This window comes from Coffea arabica, chromosome 10c (assembly GCF_036785885.1).
Source record: "Coffea arabica cultivar ET-39 chromosome 10c, Coffea Arabica ET-39 HiFi, whole genome shotgun sequence".
NCBI classification, from domain to species: domain Eukaryota; kingdom Viridiplantae; phylum Streptophyta; class Magnoliopsida; order Gentianales; family Rubiaceae; genus Coffea; species Coffea arabica.
Window position 1 is genome coordinate 19,209,033 of NC_092329.1, and position 23,176 is coordinate 19,232,208.

Genomic DNA, 23,176 nt, shown 5'->3' on the forward strand with positions numbered 1-23,176 from the left:
ATTAAATTCCCTCGTGAAGTTCTCACAGGTCCAAGGGATTTAAGCTCTCTCCCATTTCCCTTTTATCACATCCCACCAAGCATGAGCTACTCCCTCAAATTGGAAAGCAGTAAAATTCACTCGCCTATCCTCAGTGTAGTCTAGGGTGGCGAATATGTTGGTTATCCTCTCTAACCAATTCTCCGCTATTTCAGGGTCGGTTTCACCAAGAAACTTAGGCAGGTTGAATTTTAAGAATTTCTCTAAGGTTCTATTCTCTCCTCTTTCCTGACCCCAAGTTGGTTAAACGGTCCAGGACCTTGTATATCAGCTAAGTGCTCTAGGATATCAGTCATCCTATTAATGGCAGTAGCCACTTGAATACTCTCAATATTTTCCTGGCCTTGAGTTGGTCCAGTTGCCGATCCCTGATCATCCCCATGAGGTTGGGCCTGTCTAGTCCCTCGCCCACAACCTCGGCCACTTCTTAGTCCTTCCATAACCTAGGCGTGCCTAGTGCAAGAAATAAATCAATTATGTGATACAAAGTAGTGTCGCGCCCCACTTTTTGAAGGTGTGAAAGTAGTGTGTAGGAGATGTATGTGAACGTGTGTGAAAGTGAAAATAAAAGGCCGTGGGATTATGAAATGTGACGGTTTGGCCAAACAAAGGGTTTTAGATAGAAAAGGAGTCGCCACTTGGTATAAAGTTAGGGTGTACCAAGTCACCAAAAAAAATGATTTTTGTTTTTGGAAAGAAAAGTAAACAAACCATTTTTAAAGAATTTTAGGTCTACGTAACCAAAGAAAGGGATCGGGGGTCGCATTTGATAAGGGAGAAGGCAAAGGCAAAGCCTAAGGCACTCCCTTACCCTAGCCAAAGCTAGTTGCGTGACTTAGCCCCACTTTTCCTATTTCTTCTACCCAAAATATGTGTTGCATGTTGGATGTGACTAATGGATATGAAAAAAAATGCAATCCTAAATCTAAAATGTCTCTTATGAGGCTTTTTGGTCCCAACCACATGGGTTGTGATAGCCAATCAGAAAAACTCTCATAGAGGTCACGGGTAATGCAAATGAAGACCCAAATCTGAGTGCAAGTGTGAAAATGTAAAAAAAAATGCAAAATAAAATAAAAATACAAATGTAAGTACAAGTGTGCAAATGTAAAAAAAATGCATGTGTGCAAATGTAAGAAAAGTGCATGTATGCCCATTGAGAAAATAAAGGTATTTGTGTGCAAGTGGACGAAAATATGGTATAATGGTAGTAAGTGCATATGAGTGCAATTTGGATGCAATTTGTGAGGTGGAAAATAAATAAAAGAAAAAGAATGTGCAAACATTGCATGTGGATTGAGAAAAATTTAAGTAGTGAGAAAATGTGGATAAAAAAGTGAGGAGGTGATATGATAGAAATGAAAATGTATGAACCTAGAGGAATGCATCAAGTCGGGTACGGGAATGACTCCTAACTTCACGACTTTAATTTTTCCTTTGATTAGAAGGAAGGACTAGCGTGCTAAGGCTATTTTGTAGCCACACTCGCTCGTTTCACTTACCGAAAGGGGACTTTCAAGCAAATGTACCCGATAACTAGCATGAGGATGCAAAAACCTAAGATGAAGGGGAAAGGATGGGAGGGGCATGCCAAATGCTAGAAAACTAAGAAAAATGCATGAAATGTAGTGAGACATGCAAGTATGTACTAACGAGAGGGGACAGCCTATTGGGTCTAGCATTGGACTAGCCCTTCACTAAATTCTCACTAGCGTTGGATTAGTGAGAAAATTGGAACAAAGGGCCACAACTAGCGTTGGACTAGTGTGGACTCGAGGAAGGGACCACAACTAGCATTGGACTAGTGTGGTGTCGTCCATGTTCATTACAAATCAAATAAATCATGTAAAGGCTAATAAAGCAAATAAACACATAAATCACATGTAGCACATAACACATAAGCATGGTATCTAGGTGCAACGCCCTAAGAAAGCAAGTAACACGTAGCACGTAAGTATGCAAATCACAAAGGGCAAATAAAGCAAAGGAAGCCCTATCTATTACAAAGGGGGATGCCTACTACAATCTAAAGGGGAAACGGAATAAAATAAATACCTAACTATTACAAATTTGGCATTCAAGTGCCTTCGAATGACTTGCTAATTAAAAAGACGAAATAAAAAGAAAGCGAAATAGGCAATTAGACATAAAATGAAAAGCGAATTAAAGCATGCATATTCACACATAACACTTAGGAGCACATAGGAGAAATAAAATCAAGAAAAATAGAGGTTACCTCGCTTTCAATGGTAATGAAATGAAGGGAATGTTAGCTTCAAAACAATAAAAAGGGTCAAGGCACCTCAAATAGCCGGATAAGCATGAAATTGAACCATTGAAAGCATTTAAACAACTAAACAGTCCATGATTCAAAAAATTAGGGTCCGATTGAAAGGAAAAAGGAAGTTTGAGGGATCAATTTAATTGGCTTTTTCAATTACTCGGGCCAAATTAGCATTATGGGAGACTTGAGAGGTTAAAGTGTAAATTCTTCTTTTGGTTTTCATGCATGCATACGTAGAAGGCTGAAATTTCTGCAACTAACTAAAAATGAAACCTGCAGCCCTCTTCAGAATAGCAAGTTCCGCAACCTAAAGTGCAAGTCTGCTACATTTGGCTTCCAAATTCGAATTTCAAATTCAGATAGACAAAGTTTGTTCGAGACCTCTTCAGCCAAACCTCACATAAACTTCAAGTCCTAGACCCAAACATGATTTGTACAATTCCCACGGAAGAGTTTCAGGCCAAAAAGACAAAAACAAAAACAAACAAAAAAAAAAAAGATGCAGCCGAGGAGCTTTTATCATATACTCGCAACGGCACATTAAACATTCAACCAAGAACATTCCACTTCTTTAACCAAACACTGAGATCATCACCAAGGAGTCAGACAAGCTATGCTTATGAACAAGACACTTTAATTCCTCCATGCATCAAAACCCAAACAAGAAAAACTGAACAAATAGCGCATGGTGCTTACTTCTCCTGATCTTCAAGACTATGTTTTCCCTAAATGCAGCCTTCATAGCATATTGTTCATGTTATCACAAATAAGCAATAAACAACAGCAAGAAAGTCTAACCAACTACCACTTCAACGACCCAACAGAAAAGAAAAGGACCCTTCCAAGCTGCTGCAACATGCCAAGAGACCTCAGCTTGTTGCAGCAGATTTTTAGGAACAACTCTTAAACACAAAAGTATTCTAAAAACAGGTGAAAAGGCTCATCAAACATTCTTCCTAGTTTTCAACACGAAATTCTTAAAACTGAAACTCAAAATTCAGAAAGAAAGAGCGTGCCAAACTAGAAACAAAATTTCTGCAATTTCACTGCTATGGAATTCATACCCAACCCAGGTAACAAAATCCAAGCAAAACATCAAGTTTTAGACCAAAACATGAAGATTATGGGGCCCCAAGCATCAAGATTCAATCTTGGTACATTTGACATCAAATTTGTGCCATAAAACCTGAGCTATTATCGCATAAGATGAGCGGGAAAAATGCAGCAAAAGAAAAGAAACACAGGCTAGATTCGGACAATGTTTGGCCAAGATTCATTAGACACTTTTAACATACTTTGATGAACACCATAGCCATTAAAATACATGCGGAAAACACCAGGAAAAAGAACGCACTTGTGGATGAGCTTAAACCAATCGAAAATAATTTCCAAAGCATTAAAAGACCAGCGAAAACTCCATGGATTCATCATATACCCCATAGAAAAACATAAATCTCTATCCCTCCAAATCCAGGCCAAACCCTCACGTTGACTGTCAAGCGAAAGAGGAAACAATAGAAAACCTAATGGAACTTCAACAAGAATCAGCGAAAGTTAATCAGGGAAACAAACAAAGAGAAGCCTTGCTTAGCACGCACACATGGATTACAACCCTTCTTCTTTCCCTCAAACCCAACCAGATTCGCAAATACGACTCGCATGGAGGATGAAAACAGGTGTAAAGGCCAAACTTTCAGCAATCTATCATAACCCAGCAGCTTATGAACAAATTCCAGAGTAAAAAATGTTACCTTTAGCTTCTGATCAAAGCTTGATGTAATCCAAAGATGAAGCCTTTGTTCTCCGTCTCTCCCGCAGCTGCTTCTCTTTCTCTCTGGTCTCCTCAGAAACTGTAGCCTTTTCTTTTGCGTGCGTTTTCCCTTTTTCTTCCTAGCTTTCTTTCACTTGCTGCAATCCTTCGGTTCCTATCTCCTCTCGGTTGCGACTCTCCTTTCCTTTCTCTCTAGCCCTCCAACGCTACTCCAGTCCTCTCTTCCTTTTTCTTTGCCATCAAAACTTCTCTAAAACCCTCTCGCCGTTCCTTTCCTATCTTTCCTCTATCACCCCCTTGGCTGCGTTTCTCCTTTTTCTCAAAACCCTCGATGTTTCCGTTTTCTTTTTTTTCTCCAGACCTCTCTATCTCTCCCCCCTGGCTGCACTTCTTTTTTAGCCTTTTATATCCAGTGGAACCCCCCTAAACCCTCACCTCAAAGGTGAGGATGGGGGGTTGATTTCTACCCCAAAATTCCAGCCATCCGATCCACCAGAAAAAAACCATGAAAAAGGCAATAATTTCCTACGCTGCTGCATGTGCGAGTCTTTTTTTTTCTTTTTTTTCAGTAAAAAGAAATAAAACATATTTTCCATGCATAATTTTCTCTTTTGACAAATTTTTGTGCTAAAAGTCTTATAATAAAAATAAACAGCTAAAAGGGCAAAACGAATATAAAATGAAAACTAAAATAATAGATAATAATGATCTAAAATGCTATACAAATGCAAACAGTCTAAAACAAAAATCATGAAATTAACAAATAAAAATAAGTAAGAATTATTACTAACGCAAAAATAAAAAGCATACAAATTATTTAAAAATTTGGTGTCTACAGTTTGCCCCTCTTTGTCTGAGTTTTGGAAAAATTTGAGACAAAAAAGTAGACACCAAATACTTACCTGTGTTGTTTGGCTGCGAACGTCTCGAACGATTTTAGAAATGGGGACTGATTCCTTCGATGAACTTTTGAAATGGGACTAACCCAGACAATAAAGATTAAAACAGAAATTTTAATCGGGACTGACCCGAGCAGAAAATTTAAAATCGGGACTGACCCGAACAGGAATTTAAAACGGGACTGACCCGAACAGGAATTTAAAACGGGTTTGACCCGAACAAGAAATTTAAAACGGGACTGACACTAGTGGGACTGACCCACGACTATTGACAGTGCTAGTGAAATGCCTTGACAATCGGTCAGTGGGATCAAACCCGAGCCTGCCGTGACAAAATTTGATTGATTTTTGATTTTTTTTTTTGAGAAACTTTTCAAAGATAATTTGCCCCAGTATGATGAATTGGCCAGTGGGATTAAACCCGAGCCTGCCTCAGTTGCACAGAATCCTAGCCCAATCGGGATGTTGGCGGCAGAAAGTCCAGGCCCAACGGGATCTTTGAGATATTGGCTGCACGAAATCCAGGCCCAACGTGATCTTTGGAATGTTGGCGGCACGAAGTCCAGACCCAACGTGATGTTGGAATGTTGACGGCACAAAGTCCAAACCCAACGTAATCTTTGTGATGTTGGCGGCACGAAATCCAGGCCCAACGTGATTTTTGGAATGTTTGGGATGTTGGCGGCACAAAGTCCTAGCCCAACGTGATCTTTGGAATGTTAGCGGCACGAAATTCAGGCCCAACTTGATCTTTGGAATGTTAGCGGCATGAAATCCAGGCCCAACGTGATGTTTGGAATGTTGGCGGCACGAAATCCAGGCCCAACTTGATATTTGGGATGTTTGGGATGTTGGCGGCACAAAGTGCAGGCCCAACGTGATTTTTAGAATGTTGGCGGCACGAAATCCAGGCCCAACGTGATGTTGGAATGTTGGCGGCACGAAATCCAGGCCCAACGTGATCTTTGGAATGTTGGCGGCACGAAATCCAGGCCCAACGTGATTTTTGGAATGTTTGGGATGTTGGCGGCACAAAGTCCTAGCCCAACGTGATCTTTGTGATGTTGGCGGCACGAAATCCAGGCCTAACGTCATTTTTGGAATGTTTGGGATGTTGGCGGCATGAAGTCCAGGCCCAACGTGATATTTGTGATGTTGGCGGCACGAAATCCAGGCCCAACGTGATTTTTGAAATGTTTGGGAAGTTGTCGGCACAAAATTCAGGCCCAACGTGATCTTTGGAATGTTGGCGGCACAAAATCCAGGCCCAACTTGATTTTTGGAATGTTGGCGGCACGAAATCCAGGCCCAACGTGATATTTGGAATGTTGCCGGCACGAAATCCAGGCCCAACTTGATATTTGGGATGTTTGGGATGTTGGCGGCACAAAGTCCAGGCCCAACGTGATTTTTGGAATGTTGGCGGCACAACGTCTAGGCCCAACGTGGTGATGTGATGTTGGCGGCACGAAATCTAGGCCCAACGTGGTGATGTGATGTTGGCGGCATAAAGTTCAGACCCAACGTGATGTTGTGGTGTTTGGGATGTTGGCGGCACAACGTCCAGGACCAACGTGGTGATGTGATGTTGGCGGCACGAAATCTAGACCCAACATGATTTTTGTGAATGGTCAGTGGGATAAGACCCAGTCCTGCCATCCAATTGGTCAAGAAATTAAGTGTGATTGTTAAGAAAAAAAGGGGAATAGAAGGGTGCGCGGCGTACGCTGAGACATTGTCAACAAGAATTAAATTTGATTTTTCCAAGAAGCAAGAAATTGAATTTGACATTTTTTTTGATTTTTTTGACTTTTTGATGATTTTTTTTATTTTTGATTTTTTTTGCTTTTGATTGATTTTCCTTTTCTTTTTGCTTTTTGCTTTGATCTTTTCAAGAAAATCTTTTCCACAAAAATTTACCCCAGTGTAGGGCCTTTTCCTTCTTTCTTCTTGTTTCTCTTTTCCAGTATCGGCCTTCCACATCATTGGATGCTTTTTCATTATGTTCAGCCATGAATACCTGCACAGGGGGATCACCAAAGTACAATATGCACTTAAATTTCTTATTTTGAAAATTAATGCAACTACTACTCATGAAAAGAGCAGCGTGATTGATTCAAAATTCTCAAATGTATTACAAAACTCTGCCCCAGTGTGGGCTTATTTTGTGAAATCTCATAATAAAAATTTGCCCCAGTATGGGACTATTTTGCAAAATCTCTTGAATGAATATTTGCCCCAGTGTGGGACCATTTAATTGCAAAATTTTGTTTGGATGACTCTCCATTTATTTGAACAAAGTAAGAAGCTATGCTTCCTAACAGAAAATTTCATGATGAATTTCTCAAAATAATATCAAATTACAAGTGATTCCTTCCTCATTTTAGCATTGATGCTTAGAGTAATGGGTCACCGCTTCTTGTTAGCTCATCTTTCAGGACCAATCAAGTGGGTATTATTTTTGATTTTTGAGGTGGCTAAAGAAATGGGAAGTTAAGGGCTGTCTTATTCTTGTGCTCAAATTGCATGTAATCCAGTCAACATCACATTTTAGTGAAAGCAAATAGTTTGTCACCCTTATTTCTTAAGAAAAACTTAGTCAACATTTAAGTTTTTAGGCTTGTAACATGTGGGTAGAAATGATAGCTAAACATGTAGAAACAGGTTATAGCCTTAAGATCACAAATGATTGATGGATTTCTCAGAAGCTTAATCTTCACTTCGAGTTGTCACGAAGGATAAGTCAACGATGGACTTTATGAGCTTATAATGTGGCTTGAAAGCGATAGTTAAAGAGATAAGATTTTAAGGACATTGCACTGAAGATCGCATTTTCCCAAAATTGCCCCTATTTTGAACTCGAAAATCTCAGACTTTGTTTGCATTTTCTCATCATTCACCAGGGACTTCAGCGTCGAATCCTTTCATTCATTTTCATTTTCCTTTCCTTTTCTTTTCAAAGGTGCTCTGGCGGATTTTCAGATGATTGTCAACTTCATAGCTAATCAATTCAGAAATACATCTAAAAATTTCTTGGCATCAGTATAGAAGCATCACTTGCCAATTAGAAAATTTCGTGACAGAGATATTGCAAAGAACAGAAGTTAGGACTTTCGGCTTTTGTAATGGGGTCAGGTGAGGTGCTTAGAAAGGTTAAGATTTGAAAGCGGATTTCAAGAGCAGTTTGAATGACCTGAGGTCGCATTATTGCGCCAACCCTATTTTAGGATTAAATCAGAACTTGCCCCAGTTTATTCTCGATTGAGGCTCTTGTTTCTTTCAACTTTCTCTTTTTGATTGATTTTTCCTTTCGACCTTCCGCCATTCCTTTGAAATTTCAAAATTTACCCCAGTTTATACTTAACCGAGGTTCTCTTTTCTTCTTTTTTTTTTGTTTTGCTTTTGTTGCTTTAGCGCTTTTCACCTCTTGGGACTTTTCTTTCCTTTTCAACTCAAACTTGCCCCAGTGTAGGGTTTGCGATCCTCAGGAGTTGCCAAACGAAGTATTTTATTCTGAAAACTCAAAAGGGATAACTAGGGATAGAATGTTTGATTGGAAAAGATGAGGGCCTGACTTTTAATCCGTTCCTTTTATTAACTCTGAAAGGAAAATTTTCATTAATTGAGAAATTTTTTGCATGCGTCTGAATCAACTAGGATGATTTCCGTTCATCCATATCCGCAAAACATAGAGGATCCGCCGGCCAACTTTTCTTTCTTTTCTCTTTCTCTCTTTTCTTTTCCCTTTTTCCCAAAATTGAAGCCCAGGTAGAATAAATTTTCCCATTCGGGGTTCTCTCTTTCTTTTAATTTTAGCATTTTGCTTTTTCTCCTTTTTGGAAAAATTCTCCAATCTCCTTCCCCAATGTGGGTGCTATCATAGGTGCTTTGAAAAGAACCGCCGATTTTAGCTCAAATGAGGATGCAAGGGTAAAACAGTGTTTAGGTTGTAGAAACGATGACCAAAGCATCATTCTTACGCTTCATGACAACAAAAGTAACGAATTGCTCATTGAAAATCCATTTCCTTTTGATATTTGAAAATTTTCCAATGTAGGGTAGTGATCATTAAGGCTCTTATTTGAAACGAAATTATTCTTTGAAAGGCTCAAATGGAAAAGTAAATGATAAAAATCTGTATGGGTAGAGAAACGAACACTCGAAGTATTATTCCAAATTTTCAAAATAAACAAGGATAATGCACATTTTTGCTTTCACTTAGATGTGAATTGAATATAATTAGACATAGTGGACATTTTTCAAGCAAAGATTGCCCCAATTTGCATTTTATCAGTCACTGTGACTGATTTTATTTTGGGGTGCTTTTGTGAAGAAGAAAAGGTATCTCATTGGGCCTTTTGAGTGACCGATCAGTTTGAGTGGCTTTTTTTTTAATTCTGGACACTCTTATTGTACAGTTTGGATCACTAATCTTGTGAATTTTCAGGCAGGAGGTTGAGGAAATCTCAACTTAGTCTTATTTCTTAAAATTCATCATGAAATCTCCAATGAGCAAAAGAAAGAATGAAATGTACATGATTATATACAAAACAATAATTGTCTAAAGCTTTATTACTGAAAAAGTTTAGAACAAAATTTCTCGTTCAATTATAATACAAATGAGAAGAAAAAAAAACTTCTAAAGAGCTCCACATAATACAATTTCTTTTGGGCCAAAAAGGTATTAACAAAATCAAATAAACAAAATTTTCCTTTGAAAAATAATTACAAAATTTCTCAGACTTTAGCCTAGAGCCTTCAGATGGATCTTCCATATTTTCATTGTAGGGTCTGCCCAAGAATCAGATAATACTTGTAGTTCTCAAATTTTAGCAGACATAGAAAAATATTTTCACCTTATTAAAGCATTTTTATGAATGCAGGGGAGGGGGAAACAAAAGAAAAATACCCCGAGTTAGTAGGCAAAATTATAAAATCGGTATACATGTCCTATGAGGGAGCCCTTTTATGCCAAGGGTCGGCCGAGCATGAAAATGCAATCCTCTAGGGTAGGCACCATACAATACCTGATGAACCCGATCAACTGATTGAGCGAAAGATAATTTGAAAATTTTGGCCAATTGGAGTGAGAAGACACATTTGTCCTAAAAATGAGGACAAAATCCGAATGGATTGCTTTGTTTGATCAACACATAAAATGATGTGTAAAAGAGCTTACTCTTGAAAGAATTGCAATGTCTTGACTAATTTATTCAGCGAATCTTAGACTTAAACCCTAAAAGGGAATAAGTGGGTCAAATGGATAGTATAAAATTGATAATTTATTCAAAATCGGCCGAATTGCCCTAAAAATAGGTAAACTGGTCAAATGAATTGAATGAAATTTGATTTATCCAAAATTAATCAGATCACCCTAAAAAGGGTAAATTGGTCAAATAGATTGAATGAAACTTGATTTATTCAAAATCGGTCGATTGCCCTAAAAATGGGTGAATTGGCCAAATGAAAGAAATGGAGTTAATGATTTATTCAAAAATGATTAGATTTTCCTAAATTTGAATTGACAAAATAGATTGGATGAACTTGATGGTTTATTCAAATCGATAAGATTGCCCTAAGAATGGGTAAACCAATCAAATGAATTGAATGAAATTGGTGATCTATTCAGAATCGACTAGATTGCCCTAAGAATTGGTAAACTAGTCAAATGATTTCAAAATCGACTATGTTGCCCTAAAAATGAACAAATTGATAAAATGGACTGGATGAAATTGATGAATAAAATGGTCTAATGGATTGAATGGAATTGACAGCTTATTTTAAAATCAATCTATCCACCGGTAGTTTCGAAAAATTATTGCGATGAATTAGTCTATGAGTCTTCTAAAATCAAATTTTGACCTCAATTTATTTATCGTCTCGATAGTGAGGAATTACTTGTGAATTTTTTCAAATTAATGTCCTTTAAGCAAGGGATTTTTACCAATTTTGATAAAATGACCAAAAGGTGATTATTAGACGCTCATATTCCAAAAATCGCTCTTGAAAATGATCGGATCCTACCTTATCTCGTGCACTACCCCTTTGGATGGTACAGGAAATATAAATGTGCAAGTCTCATTGGATTATATATCCGAGACACAGGGCGGTTTAATCCTAGCACGGGATCCCCTAAATGGCATTCCCTCTAAGGTGGATGCATGATGCCAGTGTATTAAAGCGATAAAACATGCAATTTGAAATAAAATATGACCTAAGGAACCCTTTATACGCCAGGGTAGGCCTAAAATGATATGCTATTATTAATTTACGAATGAAATATACCAAAATTTCTAAACGTGCAAATAGCCTATCTATAAGGGTAGGTCCAAAAATAGGATCATGCCAGACCTCTTATTTCCTAACATTTGTGAATGCAAAAGACAAGAGACAAGGAAACGTTAGTTCAACACATAATCACATAACACGTTGGGCAATTAAATGATATAAAAAGCAAAAAAGATATATAAGGAAAGGGGGTGGGATCCCTCCCCTCATGAATGGTGTCCCTAATAGGGTAAGGCAGACTCTACCCTAGGTGAACTATTATGGATGCATGAGGTTAGGGTTCACTAATGCATCTAGACTCGATAAGCTCAGGTCCCCGAGCCTTCAGACTTGGAAACCAAAGGTCATCGCTCCCAAGGTTCCTTGTCGGTGGCTCGAGCGATTCCCCAGACATTGCTACGCACACGTCGTGTCACGGCTACATGTCCGGGTGAATCTAAGAAAAATCCTCAACCTTCAACTAAAAACTAAAGGCTATTAACCCAAAGTTTAAAGCGGAAGATTGAGTGACCCCTCGGATCATGCTACGCACACGTCGTATCGCGATCACACGTCCAAGTGGGTCGCCTAAAATCCTAATAGGGTGGAGTGGCGTGACAAGCCACTAAAAGAAAAATAAATGAGGGTGAAAAATTAAAGCGTATGCACGTATGCTAGTGCTCGTTTGGAGGGGAGGGATCAAGAACCAACGCGAGGCTCTAGGGTGATGTCCCCTCCACCCAAATGCAATGCAAAGCGCGAGATAAAACAAGTAAAACATACATCCAAGCAACCAATCATACATACGTGAGTGAGGGAGTAGTTTGATACGCGCGCGAGGCAAAAGGTCCTAAAAATGAAAAATGCAACCCTAATATCCAAATGCTACGCATAACAAGGGTAGAAAATGAAAAAGAATGGCTAAATCAAATGCTTGGACCCACTTAGGAGGTCCCCAGTGGAGTCGCCAAGCTGTCGCGCCCCACTTTTTGAAGATGTGAAAGTAGTGTGTAGGAGATGTATGTGAACGTGTGTGAAAGTGAAAATAAAAGGCCGTGGGATTATGAAATGCGACGGTTTGGCCAAACAAAGGGTTTTAGATAGAAAAGGAGTCGCCACTTGGTATAGAGTTAGGGTGTACCAAGTCACCAAAAAAAAATGATTTTTGTTTTTGGAAAGAAAAGTAAACTAACCCTTTTTAAAGAATTTTAGGTCTACGTACCCAAAGAAAGGGATCGGGGGTCACATTTGATAAGGAAGAAGGCAAAGGCAAAGCCTAAGGCACTCCCTTACCCTAGCCAAAGCTAGTTGCGTGACTTAGCCCCACTTTTCCTATTTCTTCTACCCAAAATATGTGTTGCATGTTGGATGTGACTAATGGATATGAAAAAAAATGCAATCCTAAATCTAAAATGTCTCTTATGAGGCTTTTTGGTCCCAACCACATGAGTTGTGATGGCCAATAAGAAAAACTCTCATAGAGGTCACGGGTAATGCAAATGAAGACCCAAATATGAGTGCAAGTGTGAAAATGTAAAAAAAATGCAAAATAAAATAAAAATACAAATGTAAGTACAAGTGTGCAAATGTAAGAAAAATGCATGTGTGCAAATGTAAGAAAAGTGCATGTGTGCCCATAGAGAAAATAAAGGTATTTGTGTGCAAGTGGACGAAAATATGGTATAATGGTAGTAAGTGCATATAAGTGCAATTTGGATGCAATTTGTGAGGTAGAAAATAAATAAAAGAAAAAGAATGTGCAAACATGGCATGTGGATTGAGAAAAATATAAGTAGTGAGAAAATGTGGATAAAAAAGTGAGGAGGTGATATGATAGAAATAAAAGTGTATGAACCTAGAGGAATGCATCAAGTCGGGTACGGGAATGACTCCTAACTTCACGACTTTAATTTTCCCTTTGATTAGAAGGAAGGACTAGCGTGCTAAGGCTATTTTGTAACCACACTCGCTCGTTTCCCTTACCGAAAGGGGACTCTCAAGCAAATGTACCCTATAACTAGCATGAGGATGCAAAAACCTAAGATGAAGGGGAAAGGATGGGAGGGGCATGCCAAATGCTAGAAAAACTAAGAAAAATGCATGAAATGTAGTGAGACATGCAAGTATGTACTAACGAGAGGGGACAGCCTATTGGGTCTAGCATTGGACTAGCCCTTCACTAAATTCTCACTAGCGTTGGATTAGTGAGAAAATTGGAACAAAGGGCCACAACTAGCGTTGGACTAGTGTGGACTCGAGGAAGGGACCACAACTAGCATTGGACTAGTGTGGTGTCGTCCATGTTCATTACAAATCAAATAAATCATGTAAAGGCTAATAAAGCAAATAAACACATAAATCACATGTAGCACATAACACATAAGCATGGTATCTAGGTGCAACGCCCTAAGAAAGCAAGTAACACGTAGCACGTAAGCATGCAAATCACATAGGGCAAATAAAGCAAAGGAAGCCCTATCTATTACAAAGGGGGATGCCTACTACAATCTAAAGGGGAAACAGAATAAAATAAATAAAATAAATACCTAACTATTACAAATTTGGCATTCAAGTGCCTTCGAATGACTTGCTAATTAAAAAGATGAAATAAAAAGAAAGCGAAATAGGCAATTAGACATAAAATGAAAAGCGAATTAAAGCATGCATATTCACACATAACACTTAGGAGCACATAGGAGAAATAAAATCAAGAAAAATAGAGGTTACCTCGCTTGCAATGGTAATGAAATGAAGGGAATGTTAGCTTCAAAACAATAAAAAGGGTCAAGGCACCTCAAATAGCCGGATAAGCATGAAATTGAACCATTGAAAGCATTTAAACAACTAAACAGTCCATGATTCAAAAAATTAGGGTCCGATTGAAAGGAAAAAGGAAGTTCGAGGGATCAATTTGATTGGCTTTTTCAATTACTCGGGCCAAATTAGCATTATGGGAGACTTGAGAGGTTAAAGTGTAAATTCTTCTTTTGGTTTTCATGCATGCATACGTAGAAGGCTGAAATTTCTGCAACTAACTAAAAATGAAACCTGCTGCCCTCTTCAGAATAGCAAGTTCCGCAACCTAAAGTGCAAGTCTGCTACATTTGGCTTCCAAATTCGAATTTCAGATTCAGATAGACAAAGTTTGTTCGAGACCTCTTCAGCCAAACCTCACATAAACTTCAAGTCCTAGACCCAAACATGATTTGTACAATTCCCACGGAAGAGTTTCAGGCCAAAAAGACAAAAACAAAAACAAAAAAAAAACAAAGATGCAGCCGAGGAGCTTTTATCATATACTCGCAACGGCACATTAAACATTCAACCAAGAACATTCCACTTCTTTAACCAAACACTGAGATCATCACCAAGGAGTCAGACAAGCTATGCTTATGAACAAGACACTTTAATTCCTCCATGCATCAAAACCCAAACAAGAAAAACTAAACAAATAGCGCATGGTGCTTACTTCTCTTGATCTTCAAGACTATGTTTTCCCTAAATGAAGCTTTCATAGCATATTGTTCATGTTATCTCAAATAAGCAATAAACAACAGCAAGAAAGTCTAACCAACTACCACTTCAACGACCCAACAGAAAAGAAAAGTACTCTTCCAAGCTGCTGCAACATGCCAAGAGACCTCAGCTTGTTGCAGCAGATTTTTAGGCACAACTCTTAAACACAAAAGCATTCTAAAAACAGGTGAAAAGGCTCATCAAACATTCTTCCTAGTTTTCAACATGAAATTCTTAAAACTGAAACACAAAATTCAGAAAGAAAGAGCGTGCCAAACTAGAAACAAAATTTCTGCAATTTCGCTGCTATGGAATTCATACCCAACCCAGGTAACAAAATCCAAGCAAAACATCAAGTTTTAGACCAAAACATGAAGATTATGGGGCCCCAAGCATCAAGATTCAATCTTGGTACATTTGACATCAAATTTGTGCCATAAAACCTGAGCTATTATCGCATAAGATGAGCGGGAAAAATGCAGCAAAAGAAAAGAAACACAGGCTAGATTCGGACAATGTTTGGCCAAGATTCATTAGACAGTTTTAACATACTTTGATGAACACCATAGCCATTAAAATACATGCGGAAAACACCAGGAAAAAGAACGCACTTGTGGATGAGCTTAAACCAATCGAAAATAATTTCCAAAGCATTAAAAGACCAGCGAAAACTCCATGGATTCATCATATACCCCATAGAAAAACATAAATCTCTATCCCTCCAAATCCAGGCCAAACCCACACGTTGACTATCAAGCGAAAGAGCAGGAAACAACAGAAAACCTAATGGAACTTCAACAAGAATCAGCGAAAGTTAATCAGGGAAACAAACAAAGAGAAGCCTTGCTTAGCACGCACACATGGATTACAACCCTTCTTCTTTCCCTCAAACCCAACCAGATTCGCAAATACGACTCGCATGGAGGACGAAAACAGGTGTAAAGGCCAAACTTTCAGCAATCTATCATAACCCAGCAGCTTATGAACAAATTCCAGAGTAAAAAATGTTACCTTTAGCTTCTGATCAAAGCTTGATGTAATCCAAAGATAAAGCCTTTGTTCTCCGTCTCTCCCGCAGCTGCTTCTCTTTCTCTCTGGTCTCCTCAGAAACTGTAGCCTTTTCTTTTGCGTGCATTTTCCCTTTTTCTTCCTAGCTTTCTTTCACTTGCTGCAATCCTTCGGTTGCTCTCTCCTCTCGGTTGCGACTCTCCTTTCCTTTCTCTCTAGTCCTCCAACGCTACTCCAGTCCTCTCTTCCTTTTTCTTTTGCCGTCAAAACTTTTCTAAAACCCTCTCTCCGTTCCTCTCCTATCTTTCCTCTATCACCCCCTTGGCTGCGTTTCTCCTTTTTCTCAAAACCCTCGCTGTTTCCGTTTTCTTTTTTTTCTCCAGACCTCTCTATCTCTCCCCCCTGGCTGCGCTTCTTTTTTAGCCTTTTATATCCAGTGGAACCCCCCTAAACCCTCACCTCAAAGGTGAGGATGGGGGGTTGATTTCTACCCCAAAATTCCAGCCATCCGATCCACCAGAAAAAAACCATGAAAAAGACAATAATTTCCTACGCTGCTGCATGTGCGAGTCTTTTTTTTTTTTCAACTAATAAACAGTAAAAAGAAATAAAACATATTTTCCATGCATAATTTTCTCTTTTGACAAATTTTTGTGCTAAAAGTCTTATAATAAAAATAAACAGCTAAAAGGGCAAAACGAATATAATATGAAAACTAAAATAATAGATAATAATGATCTAAAATGCTATACAAATGCAAACAGTCTAAAACAAAAATCATGAAATTAACAAATAAAAATAGATAAGAATTATTACTAAAGCAAAAATAAAAAGCATACAAATTATTTAAAAATTTGATGTCTACAAGTAGAAAGCAGGAACCAATCAAGAAAACATTGAAAATAACAATAATTTACATTCATTAGTATGTCATGTTCATACAATTAGTAAGTCATAGGGTAGTCACAAAAATATAGCACACAGGTGCCACAAAAATACTTTTAGTCACAGAAGATTAAAGTAAAACAAGTGCCTCAAAAGTAGGCCACACAGTCATGCAAAATACAATGGTCTCAGCACTTAGCATCACCCCTGCTAATTCTAACTGTATTAGTCAAAAGTTAAAAGGTCAAGTATCAATCACTATGGTCTAATCCACAGTAGTACTACCGGGCGGAACCTCCTCCTCAGAGCTCTGGACTACCTCTATTGCCTCATCCACTAACCTAGTAGCATCAGTCAGGATCCGGAAAACCCGATCACGGATCTCCTCTCCTAGTCTAGTAAGTTGAGCCCTAGTACACTGGAGCTCCTCACGAACCACAGCAGATGTGGCCACCTCGCCCTCTATAACCTCCTCAAATTCAGCAATCCTCTCACCCTGAGCACCTACCATCTGTCCAAACTCATCTATCTCAGCCTATAAGTCCAAGTTGGCATTCACCAACTGACGACGCTCGTCATCCAAGGCCAGGACAACGTGGTTTGGGCAGGCAAATGTTACCTTACAGGCACATCGGGGGTATCGAATAGCAGACAATTAGCTTCCACGAGCTCCCCCACCTAAGGATCGGTAGTAAATAGGCTTAGGAGGTTCTACGTGACCATTAGCATGGCCACTCCCATTAACTGCCAGAGTCCCATTTCCGTTTTCCATCCCTGCAAAATAATCACACCTTTCGAGTTAGAAATTAAATCACTATCTAATTCGGATGTTGCTTATGCATGTCTAAGCCAATCACTAGTTTGCCCCAAGCACCTCTCAAGGTATAACTTAATTATCTAGTTTTAGGTCTTAAGGGTAGAGTATCTAATATGTCTCTCATATAGATCTCTAACCTAGCACTCTGATACCAACTGTGACGCCCCCACTTCTCCCTAAAGCGAATCAAAGGGTATTCGTGGAACGCCTGCCCAACTCTTGCCAGGACTCAAGCAATTTCTGTTCAAACTTATAGCGATGCTAGATGTCAACAACCAGATAATATAAATACAATTAGTGTAGAAGCGTTCAATCTTAACAATATTTAACAATTACCCAATCCTTACACCGGGTTTCCATAATATGGCCCAAAATATACAACAGCCAAAAGTTTAGTCAAAAGTATTGGAACCCTATTACAAGAGTACACAAAAGAGAATTTCCTCCGAATCTCAATCCAGCCCAAATCCTGTTAAGGAAAAAAAATCTACAGGGTGAGTAAAATGCTCGTGAGGCCAAGATCACACATGCAAACACATTGTTCAAGTAGCAATCGAAAATTTACAAGTCGAGCAATAATATGTCAAGAAATTAACAATTCACTGAAAGGTAAACAGAAACAATTCAAGGATACTGGAGTTCTCAGGAGCTATATTCCACTGGCTCGATCAAGAACCTCCACGAATTGACACTCCGTCAATCGGGTAGGTTTAATCCGTAGAACTCCATTTAACCTGTCCCCTTTTACCTTACATACCCCTGTTTCGGGCCCGCCTGTCAAATGTTTAAGGCGATACTATTCGAGTATGCCAAGCGAGATCTTTTACTAGATCAAACTTTTATTTTTCCCCATGGTTTACCAAGGAACCCGACCAAACCCATACCGACTCGAGTCCAAGGTTGGCCAATGAGGTTTGGGTGTCCCCCAAGCATGTTCGAGTGTCGAGGAGATTCACTCCAACGACGTATGCAGCCATAGCATACTATTTCAAGTCATTAAAGCATGTGACATATTCAAGCAATTGAGATATTCATGCATTTCAAACACGAGTTATTTATTTCAAGCGAGAACGAGTGCGATAAAGTACACTCTCGTCTCAAATTTCAAAATCTCAAGTATCAATAACAAGTAAACATGTATCGAGTTCACAGGAGTTCAAGTAGATATGCACTTGACACTCACCAAGTAATCAAGACGTGTAAGGATCGAAGACAACCTAAGAGGGGGGTGAATTAGGTTATCTAAAAACAAGCCAAGATATGAGTCACCTTTTTTGAGCTTGCTTTCTTTTTCAAAAAGACCTCACTGAGAAGCAATTGATGGACTAGCACAAGTAATTTGTGAGTAAAACAGGTAAGCAATGTATATATATATGTAGCAAGACAGTAAATAAAGGGATGAAATTGCAAACCAAATTCCAAACTTGACTAAGTTTGAATATCACTTCATATATATCAAGCTTCTTCAATATGATCAACTTTCAACCAATCTCTTGTGTACAAATGAAGGATCACTTCTTCCTTGCCTCAAGTCTAACTCGATCAAGCAAGGAAGTTTTACAATCGCACGGATAACCCTCACTAAGCTACACTATTGAAAAAATTGAATCACACTTGAAAAACTAAATGGAGATTACACAACTAAGAGTACAAATATTCTTTTTGGAGTATTAACACACTTGAATCACTCAAGATCAGATGTAGACTTAATGTGTAAAATTTTTTTTAAGAGTTGACTAATCCCAATTTATAGGCGACCAAAAAGTTCTTCAATTAATGCTGTCAACGGATAGAAAGCAGCTGGAAGGTCAACTAGCCGTTGGTAGTGTCGGACGTCCGGTACTCTGATTTTCTGCATTCGAACGAAGACAGTGGGTTCAAGATGATTTCTTGCAATTCTTAGGACGTCCGGTCCCTCAATAGTATACGTCCGAAGTAAACTTGCAGATCCTTCTTCATTTCTTTCGGACGTCCGATGCTCCAGTGTTTTGCATCCGAAGTACAGCAACATTTGTCGGACATCCGGTATAGAGGTATTGTGTGTCCGAATGAGGATAGTGATCATAGATGTTTTGACACATTGCCTTCGGACATCCGAGTGTGAGTTCTTCATGCGTCCGAAGTTACTCAATGGTTGTCAGCCGTCCGATATGGTCCTTTTGTGCGTCCGACAGTAATTTGTCAAACCTTGATTTTGGCTTCAAGTCTTTGATCTGGTTTTTGTTCCAAATCCTGAAATGAACTCTTCAAAGAATGTTAGTAGCATCCAATTGTTTTGTAATTATCAAAAGTTATGAACTGAGATATACAATCTCCCCCTTTTTGATGATGACAGAACATTGGATGGATCAAAAAGAATTCAACCCCCCTCAACTCGACTCCCCTTTCCTTATGGATTCCATGACCAGAGTATTCGCAACTCCCCCTCACTTATACGATCCATGTCCATTTTCTCCCCTTTTTTGTCATTATAAAGCAGCCATACCAATCAAATTTGTCAGCATTCAATAGACATTATCAATTTGACAAACCAGATCAATATATGAGCATTATCAGCAAAGGATAAAGACATTCATTCTCAACAAATGATAAAAGCATCCATTCATAGAAGAAAAAAAATATCAGTTAACAGAATAACATCAGTTTTACAGACCAAAAGAGGATTATACATAGCATAACAAAAGTTTTTCAATGCAAAAGATAAACTATTATCCTAATGATGAAATGCAAAGTCCTAATAGTACTTAGATGGTGATTTTCAATGATCCAGGCCTTCTCCTGGTTAGACGAAACTGCTCAGGATCCACTTGGTCTTCATCCTCAATTTCATCATCATCATCTTCAGTTGTCTCCATAGTTACAGGAGTCTTGCCTTTATCTTTGGGCTGGGAGTTGGAAGCATGTGCCTCTGGAGTGGTTTCAGTACCAGGAGTCTGCTTTGTGGGTTGGGGTCTTGGCTCTTTTTAATGAGCACTTTCATTGAATTCAGAAATTGGAGGCACGAGGAGATTCCTTTTTTCAATGAAGATGGACTGCTGGGCAGGAGACATGGTCATCATGAGACCGTCTTCAATGAGCAGAACATGTTGTTTGAGGTCCTCGAGCAAGGAGATGACCTCAGAATTGGAAGAGAATGACTTGCTAGCTAATTTTCTAAGGTGGATGGTGAATGGAGAGACAAACATGGACTGATCACGAGAAGTCCTAGGAGTGACAAGGGTTTCATGAATATTTTTTCTTCTAATTTCTGCCACAATCTCCTTATAACACCAATGGCCCTAAAAAAATTTCAGATTCTTTCTTTCAAAATACGCTTGTGAGAAAACTGTTGAGGCACTGTCTTTGGGTGATTTTCCAGTAAAAGGAATTTTAAAATGGGTAAAGATAGGAGTCAGAAATTTTCCATAAGAGAGTTTCCTACGACTATCAGTGCTAATTTTGAGCAGAAATTTACACATGACAAACCCAAAGACAATTCTGACTTTTTCAACAAAACAGTAAAAGAGATAAAGCTCCATTTTGTTCGCATCAGTTTTGTGGCCATCAGTGGGCACTAACAGATTTGAAATGATGGTAAAAATTATCAAGTTCTGAGGACTAAGATCTTTTAATCTTGCCTCAGCAGGAGTGTGGAAATGTGATCGAAAATAGGTCATGAGTTTAGCAACGTGAAAATGATGATAAGCAGAGGGATATTCTTCATATGAAAAGAAATTTGCAACTTTTCCTTTAAAACCAGATTCAATACTTGTTTTCAGAATGGAATTCACAATGTCAGGAGTTAACGTGATGTCTACAGAGGTGACCATAGACATGAGTTCAGTGTGTGAGTTACCCTTTCTGAGATTTGCAAAGAACTGATAAAGCATATTAGGGTAAAAAGTATTAGGGATGGACAGAAGATGAATCCATTTTTGGAACTCAAAAAGCTTAACGATAGGTTCGAGATCAAACTTACGAAATTCAGGAGGAGAAATGGTTCTTTGAGTGATGAAACCCTTTTGTGAGACCAACTCAAATCTGTCTCTGGCCTCATCATCAATGAATTTTGGCAGAGGAGAAGGTTCCTTAGCAGGCTGAGTCACTGGTTCCTTTCCAGATCGTTTCCTTTTTGCAATTTGCTTGGCAGATAACTCAGTATTCTGAACCTTAGGCCTTGTCCGTGGAGATTTTCTGGTAGATGGCTCAGGGGTGTGCTGAACCTCAGCATTTTTATCTGCATTTGGTTGAGGAGTGCTTCCCTTTTGGGCAGACATTTTTCTTTTCCCGGGTGATTTCGAGACAGTCACTTCAGCATGGGTGGGTTCCTCCATTTCTTCTACATTCCTACCACCTAAAATTTCTTCAGAGTGACGCTCTTCCATCTGCTCATCAGATGGTTCAACAGTTGGAGCATCGCGCTTCCTTTGAGCAGTTTGTTTCACCTTTCCACCTCTGTTTGCAGTTTTCTTTTTGGATGCTTTGGTAGAGGGTTCCACAATTTCAATATCCTCATCCCTAAGTCTAAAGAGCGTCCGACCCCAGTAGAACCACCTCTAATCCTAACCATGATGTAATGTAGTTGGATGTTGATGTAGCGAGTGATGCAAAGTGTATAACATAGATGAAGAGTGCAATATGAGTTAATAGTGATGCACGAACCAACCACAAGAAGTCAGATTTGAACACTTAGTGTTTCGGATATAAATTTAGGAAATATGAAGAAGTTGGAAGTTGGACGAGATTATTTTGTTCAGACAACGGGCAATAGGGGTGTAATGGTGTCGATTGAATCAATTTCTTGGAACTTGATTAGAGGAGAGAGTAATTTGAAATTTGAATTTTGAGAGAAAACTGAAGGGTTGCGTCCGAGACAAAAAGAGTAAATGAACTTAATGAGGTAGGTGGCTTCCTTATATGAATCACTTTTTGAGTGTTGGACGGCCGAACGAAGTGACGAGTCCGACGCAATCGTCCGAACCAAAATTTTTCCAGAAAAGAATGAAGAACACTGTCGGATGTCCGTTTTAATCTATCGGACGTCTGATAAGAAGTGACCAAAGAGAAACTTAGAGAATTTTTTTTTGAGATGCCCAATTTTGTTCTCAAATACACAAATTGATCCAGTGGAAGGGCTTTTGTGAGGATATCATCAATTTGATCTTTAGAACAAACATATTGAACACAAATTTCACCCTTGTGGACAAGATCGCGAATGAAGTGATGCTTAATGTCTATATGCTTTGTCCTAGAATGTTGAATGGGATTTTTTGTCAAATTAATGGTACTAGTGTTATCACAAAACATATTTACAGAATTATACACTAAACCAAAATCATTCAAAGTGTTTTTCATCCACAACAATTGAGCACAGCAAGCACCAGCAGCAACATAATCTGCTTCAGTTGTAGATAATGAAATGGCATTCTGTTTCTTGCTGAACCAGGACACTAAGCAACTTCCAAGAAAATTATATACACCAGTTGTACTTTTTCTATCTACTCTACAGCCACCAAAATCAGCATCAGAGAATCCACACAAGGGAAGTTCATGACACTTAGGATACCAAAGGCCAAAATTCACAGTTCCTTTTAAGTATCTAAAGATTCTTTTTACCGCAGTTAAATGTGATTCCTTTGGACAAGATTGAAAGCAAGCACACAAGCACACAGCAAACATGATATCAGGTCTACTAGCTGTTAAATAAAGCA